This window comes from Peromyscus maniculatus, chromosome 19 (assembly GCF_049852395.1).
Source record: "Peromyscus maniculatus bairdii isolate BWxNUB_F1_BW_parent chromosome 19, HU_Pman_BW_mat_3.1, whole genome shotgun sequence".
In the NCBI taxonomy this organism is placed as follows: Eukaryota; Metazoa; Chordata; class Mammalia; order Rodentia; family Cricetidae; genus Peromyscus; species Peromyscus maniculatus.
This window is the reverse complement of record NC_134870.1, coordinates 67949804-67957406: the sequence shown is the minus strand read 5'-3', so window position 1 is coordinate 67957406 and position 7603 is coordinate 67949804. Positions and strand designations below refer to the sequence as shown.

General features: G+C 48.6%; 1 pseudogene; it reads right to left on the bottom strand.

The window, feature by feature from the left end:
• Positions 1 to 1730: 1730 nt before the first annotated feature.
• On the bottom strand, positions 1731 to 2630 carry LOC102907400 (cytosolic 5'-nucleotidase 3A pseudogene; annotated as a pseudogene).
• Between the last annotated feature and the right edge of the window lie 4973 nt (positions 2631 to 7603).

The following is a 7603-nucleotide window of genomic DNA, read 5'->3' as shown; positions in this document are numbered from 1 at the left end:
CAGCACTATTTGTAATAGCCAGAACCTGGAAACAACCTAGATGCCCATCAACGGAAGAATGGATGAAAAAAATGTGGTACATATACACAATGGAGTACTACTCAGCAGAGAAAAACAATGAAAGCATGAAATTTGCAGGCAAATGGATGGAACTAGAAAAAATCATCCTGAGTGAGGTAACCCAAACCCAGAAAGACAGTTATGGTATGTACTCACTCATTGGTGGATTCTAGATATAAAATGAACAATCAGACCATAACCCATAGAACCATAGAGGCTATATATATAGCATGGAGGTCCCTAGGACGACTGTGGCATATAATAAATTTCAGTTTTACTCAATTATTGAAAAAAAAATAGCCAAATGAATGGAAACACATGAACTATGAACCAAAGACTGAGGGGCTCCCAGCTGGATCAGGCCCTCTGAATAGGTGAGACAGTTGATTGGCTTGATCAGTTTGGGAGGCATCTAGGCAGTGGGACCAAGTCCTGTGCTCATTCCATGAGTTGGCTGTTTGAAACCAGGAACTTATGCAGGGACACTTGGCTCAGTCTGAGAGGAAGGGACTGGACCTCCCTGGACTGAGTTTACCAAGTCGATCACAGTCCTCGGGGGAGGACTTGTCCTGGAGGAGGTGGGAATGGAGGGTGGGCTGGGGGTAAGGGGAGGGCGTGGGAGGGGGGAGAATAGGGGAACCCATGGCTGATATGTAGAACTGAATGGTATTGTAAAATAAAAAATATATATCACAAAAAAAAAAAAAAAAAGATGTGCTGTTTCCTGACCTAGCATGTTTTGGCCCTATCCTCTTTGGGGTGGGAAGACCTGGATTAAGGAAATCCATGTTGCACTCATCTGGTCTCTATTGTTTTTTTAAGGGTTCCAGGCCAGGTCACCTGCCATTCACTCCAGCTAAAGTTCTAAAGGACAGCATCCAGATAGCAGTCTATGGGCTCCCAGTATCTTCCCTTCACTCCATTCTTGCTGACAGGAGGAAATACTCAGGCCCAGAAGCTCAAAAGAACTACACAAGACCAAATGCCCAAAGTCCTGGCTGGTCTATGAGTCACTTACCAGGCAGTCAAACTCAACCACAGCCCTGGCTCTGGGAGCACCTAGCACACAGAGAGGACGATCCACGTCTCCAGCACACTGGGCAGAGCTCCCCTAGAGCAGTGAAGACCGGACCCAAACAAGCATCGAAAGCTTCCGTGAACCTAGCCCCCCAGGCCCTTGCCACCGAGCTGGGGCAGCTTAGGGACCCAGATTAAAATGATACACTTTCAATTTGGCCTTAAATGAATTCACCAAATCGGCATCTTTGATGTCAAGTGGAAGTGAATTCCACAAATCTCAATTTATTTTATGGGGCAGCGTTATTGATTTTTTTTTTTTATCGTCTGCTTCTCTTTCTTCTCCCCTCCCTCCCCTGCCAACCTTCTTCCACCTGGATTGAATAGTATGATTTAAGAGTGGCAATTCCAAAAGAGGAAAGGATACTTCTGCCTTCATTCCACGCCACCCCTGAGCCCCAGTGCCCAGAGCACATGTGTCCTTTCATCTGTAGATGTCAAGAAGGAGCTGGTCTTGTTAGGCCTGCCCTAGCTAGACTAGACTAGTTGACATGGCCTTTTCCTCTTCCCAGACCACATTAGAAATAAGAGTCTTTCCACAAGGTGTCTTGCAGTTGCACGCATTGGAGAAACATCTTCTTGCAAATGGCTGACTATGATGACTTTTGTAAAACAGAGTTGGTGACCTCCCATGAGTCTCTCCTTGTACTGACACAGTATCGTAGGAGTCTGTGTATTTTCTAAAAGCTCATCTACCATGTCATTCAAATACCCAATCTTCAGGATGTATTTGATACCGGCCATACCCCCGACTATTCCTAAGTGTCTTTGGGAGTCTCCCAGAAGAATGCTGTTGCTGTGTCTTTCAGTTGGCTGAGTTAGTCCGCATTCTTCAAGGCACCATCATGTTTGATGAAGACACGAATTAGCTCTCCCTTAGGTCCTCTCAGCACTCCATTTTCATCAGAGTCCAGGAAGTTGGATACTACCTGGACATTTGAGTGGTAAACTCCAGTTTGATGGGTGACTTTTTCCAGCGCATCCCTGATACCAGCCGAAAACATGAACACGGGGATCCTGTGCTGTTGGAGTTCACCCCAAGAGTTCTCATATTCTCCCTCGGTCATAACGTCAGAGTCTGCCACAGTCTCTTTATGTTTGACTTTTGGCATGGCTTGTTCAACAAGCAAATGGTGTGATTTAGTACACCGCTCTGCTATGTGATGGTGTACTCTTCCGCTCTCTTCCACAGTGAAAACAGGATCAGCTTCAACAGCGAAACACTGCTCCATGCAGTAACTTTTCTCAGCATTCATCTGTAACAAACTGAAGAGTTGTCAATGATATTAGGACATGTTGGGCATTTTCCCACTGAAGGAAAACCTACCGAGTGTCGTATTAAAGTCTGTTATTCCCTGCAGTTTGGTAGCGCCTCCCTTAATGAAGTCACAGATAATTTCTTCTGCTCTTGTAGGGTTCTTGATACGAACTGATCTTCTCTGGTATTCTGACATCATCTTGATGATCCTGGTCTTTCTCTTCAAGGTGATTATGTACTGGGCTAGCCCCCACCACCACTACTGCCAACACACACACACACACACACACACACACACACACACACACACACACACACACTCACACTGGAACTAGCCACTGCACTCACAAGCACCATGGCCATAGTCCATGGACAGGCCCAAGAGCACTGGACCAGAAAGCCTGAGCCCCCTTGGGTACAAGCCCAGGGGCAAAGTAGTGCTCCAAACACCAGCGTCTTATTTTTTTAAGACAGTCTCTCACTGAACCTTAAGTTCCCCATTTTGGCTAGGCTGCCTAGCCAGTGAGCTCCAGTCATCCAGATGTTTCTGTTCTCTAATGCTGGAGTTACAGACACATGTGGCAATTCCTGGCTGCTGCTGCAACTACAGTTGCCGCCGCCTCCGTCTCCTCCTCCTCCTCCTCCTCCCCCCCTCCTCCTCTTCTTCCCCCTCCTCCTCCTCCTGCTCCCCTCCTTCTCCTCCTCCTCCTCTCCTCTCCTCTTCCCTTCCTCCTTCTTTACTTCTTCTTCTTTTTCTTCTCCTTCTTCTTTACCTCCTTCTCCTCCCCTCCCCTCCTCCCCCCTCCTCCTTCTTCTTCCATGGATACCAGGGATTCAAACCCTGATCCTCTTTTGGTTATACAGCACCCTCTCTTGCCCACTAAGCCAGCTCCCCAGGCCCAGCCCCATTTTTTTCCCACTTTTTTAAAAAAAAAAAATTTCAAACACATGACAAAGTTGCAGGGAGAATACAAGAGAATTTCTTGGTGTCTTCCCAGGATTCAGCAACAGTTAGCACTGAGGTCTGTGTGTTTGGCCACCCTCTCTCTAGGAGTCCCCTGTCCTACTTATACCTCCATAGATTCCCATGGCCTTGAACTCCCTTCATGGCTCACAAGCCCACCTCGCCCTACTCACCGTGTTCCAGGTTCACACTCCCAGGCTGTCTGCCTGGCCCGCGCTTCCCTTCTCCTTGTCCAGGCCTTAGCTGCATGCCATCTCCCCCCAGTGAAGATGCTGGCTCTCATCATTACTCCATATTTTTTCCAGCCTTTCTCAGAGGCTGAAGCCAACTCACTCACTTATGATCTGCTTGTCTATATATATCTTTTCCTTTTGGCGCTTTAGACAGGACCACATCCTCCCTTCAGACTTCTGCAATAGCGTCTGGCGTTATAGGTGCTTAACAAATATCCACTGACTAATTAACTTTCCGTGACTCGTCACAGAGTCCTTTATAAATACCCGATTGTTTTGGACATGGGAGTCTTTTCTTAAAGGCAGGTAACATTCTTTCATTTGTTTGCTTAGAACTGGGCACACAATAGGCCAAGTCCTGACGCTGGGGATTTTCTTCCTAGGTGTGGGATGGATCCTTCATGTGGAAGGCTGAGTCTTCCCATGTCCAGTTCTGCAGTGAGTAAGCACCCTGGTGGAGGCTCAAGCTCCTAGTCCTTGCTTATTTCTCCCACAGCGCTGCTCACTTGTTCATGTCGTGGGGTGACACGCAGAGAGCATTTCCCCAGTTGATGGATGATGAGACAGAGAGAAGACAGGTCAAGTGGCTTACCCAAGGCCACACAGGTATTAAAGGGCAGGACAACCCTCTGATCTCTAGCCCAGTGCCTTTTCCTGTAGACCACAGAGAGCAACCCCATGCCCCTCCCCTCAGGGACTCGAGAGCCCAACCCTGACATTATGGGCACAAGGCTTTTAGCAGCTGATCCAGGGCAGGAAGCCGTGTGGTTAGATGAGCTCTGGGTATGTGTGGGTCTAATTGCTTCACATTTCCTTTCCTTTCATTCACGGAGTCATTCATAGAGTCCTAGAGACCCAACACCCATTCACGGGACATTCATTGAGTGCCTGCCACATCCTTGGCTTTCTGCTTGGCCTGGAAGAAGAAGCTGGGGCAGGAGGCAGGGACCTGTCAGGAGAGGGTCCTCTTCTCCCAGGCCACAGAATCTATTAGTGTAGAGACAGTGATGAGGCTGGATTACAGTGGGCAATTCGGGCAGCCAGGGCGTTCACTCCCCCAAGATTAAACTGACAAGTTCAGCACAGCCATAAGTAATCAACAGATCTTTGGCCAAACGCTCAATTGAACTGGAGTTGACTCCTGGATACCTGGACCCTGGCCCTTCCTGTTCTTATCTTCCCTACAGAGAGACACTCCCTCCCCCAGGCATGCGTAGTGACTAGGCCTACCTGACTTGCTACAAACCCTATTCAAGGGGACCAGACCAACATGCAGGGTGTGTGGCATGGAGAACTGCGTAACTGAAGCTAGACAATCATGGTGGGTCCCCAGTATTTACTAGCTGTATGTGATATAGAAATCTCTCTTTTTCAGGAGACAGAGTCGTGCCTTCTGAGGCAGGGGAACATAAGCTGCCACTGGTGCACAAAGCCACTGATGGCAGATGTCAATAGGCCAGGAAATGGAGAGTCACAGTGGTGACTGAGCCCCTACACTCAGTAACCTTGAGGGCTCGTTTTTAATCCATGCAACCATACATAACTCATGTTCTTTGGTGAGTGACCCGTGATGACAAACCAGCTCTTATTTACTTGGCCAGGGAGAACTCAGGGCATTCATGGAGGTCTTCAAGAGGGAAGGCTGTTCTTTGTACAGGGACAAGAGTGAAGGACTCATTAACCTAGAGTGAGTGAGTGTCTTCCAGTACTCTCCACCCAAAAGAAGGTATTGACAGGGCTGTAGGGTTGTGTTCATGGTGAGTATGTACAATCTGTTGGTTATACTGTGGGACTCCCATGGGTATTATTCTGGAATTCCTACTTGGTTGATGAAATGTAAATACCACATGATTTCATCCTCTTTCAACCCCTCTATCCTCTACCTCCCATTTACCTTCCTTACTGACAACTTCAAGTCTGTAATTCCTAATAAATTTGCACTGCCCAGTTAAAAACGTATCTCCAGTTGCCTGCTGTGGCCCATTGTACCGTCTGTCCCCAGCATAGAGTGTGAGAGGCCCTGAGTGGCCTGAGGGTTATATGGGGCAATGATGAGAGGCCACAAGAAGAGGGACAAGTGTCCTTTTAGCCAACAGGTTCTACTACCTCCCTGTTCTCTAGGCTCTTGCTGTTTCTCTCACATTTCTAGCAGACTGGAAGTGGCCACCGGGTGGTAGGGAGTCCAAACGCTGCCATCTGTGGGTCTTCATGAGAGCAATCGGGTACTCCCAAGTGACCTCCATGACAGCTCTCTGACATGAGAGTGCCTGTCCGGTATCTCCTAGTGCCCCGACTTTATTCTCAGGGTCTACTTCCCGGACGTCCACAGCTAGGGCTCCCATAGTTGGAGAGCCAAAACACACTGTCAGGTGGGGCAGTCATTTTCTGTCTCTGTCTTCCCCTCCCCTCTCTCTTCTTATAAAGCTGTTTTTATGGAAGTTCCCAACAAAATTGTCCCCAAACCCTTCCCTAGCCTGCTCTCTATATAGCTGTGGCTCTATACAGCCACTCATGGAACACAGGGGCAAAGCCCTTGAGGAGCCTAATACTTTATGGAGGAGGTAAAAATAATCCAAATGCAGCGCTGAGAGACCCAGCTAAGGCAATACCGCACCAAGGGTGTCCATGCGCAGGGGCAGAGACTGGGCCCAACAGCACTCGGAAGGCCTTTCCCTGTCTTGCTGCCTTGCCAGTGAGAGCTACGTGAGCTGACAGTTGCTTCGCCACCTCTGGGCCTAATGTCTTCCCCATAATGCAGAGCGCCACAGCCATGTTTCTAGGAGGAAGTGAAGTGATGAATGGGAAGTGCTGGGGGCAGGGCTGGCACAGTCAAGACTCTGGACACAGACGATGGCCAAGAGCAGTGGAGGCCAAATGCTCTGGGAGTCATTGACTCTTGGTTCTATGTAGCCAGACTCTGTCAAGGCTGATATTTCATGAGGCTCCTTCCAGAGGGCTTGATGAGGGTCCCTACATGATTTTGACAGTGTGTGCCATGCTCCTCCCATGAACACTTAGGGACTGGAAACATCTTTCCCTGCAAAGAAGCCTATCTGCATCAGTGGTCCAACTGTAAAAAAAAAAAATTGCCAAGGAATACAAGCAGCAGGACATTCCAGTGGCGATGGATCAGCAGCCAGAAGTGTACATGACAATGAGATGTTTTCCCTGGCTCCCTTCCCAGAACTGAAGGAGTGGGGGTACGTTTTGTCACAACTCAGGGTAGTGGCTACAAGGGTCAGGCTAAGAGGGCAGGCAGAGGCTGAGGCATTCATGTGCCGGCAGACCTCTGTGTAGGAGCCTGGGCTTAGGTAGCGAAAGGAGTCATGGCCCACTACAGCCGTTCTTTAGTATGAACACGAGTCTCAGAGAAGACATCCCCTCACCCAGAGTACATGAAGCAGGTGAGGCAGAGCCAGCCAGAGCTGCAGTCTTACAAACGAGTGGCATCCAGGTCTCTTCCACTTCCCGGGAGGGAGGAGAAGCTGCCTTGGACTTAAGAAGGAAAAAAAAAAAAATGAAAACAGAAACTGAAGTTGGGGGCAGCCCTGCAAGCCAGAGTCACCAACTGTGCATGCTTCCGGGGCTGATGCTCCCTGGAGTGGCCTCTCCACACCTGTGTGTTCTCAGAGGCCCCAGCGCTCCCAAGGCGCAGCCCGTGGAAAGCCCTCCACAAAGCTCCCACAGCATCTGCCAAGAATACACCCGACATAATAATTTCTTTGACCTCCACCACACGAGTTTCTGAAAAGAACAAAACAGCATCATTCCCTGGCATTTACAGTTTAAACCTTTCCTATTCAAGTTTCTAACAAAAAAAGCCACCAACCCATTCTGGCCGTGATTAAAATTCATAGGCTTGCTGCAGACAACAGATGCAGAAGCAATTTTAGGCCAGTCATATCCCAGGTCTGCAAAATTAATTTGACAGGTTTGCATTAAAGCACTGATCAATATCCACTTTAGAGCGGCAGAGGCTAACTGAGAAAAAATAAGTGACCGGAGTGTTAC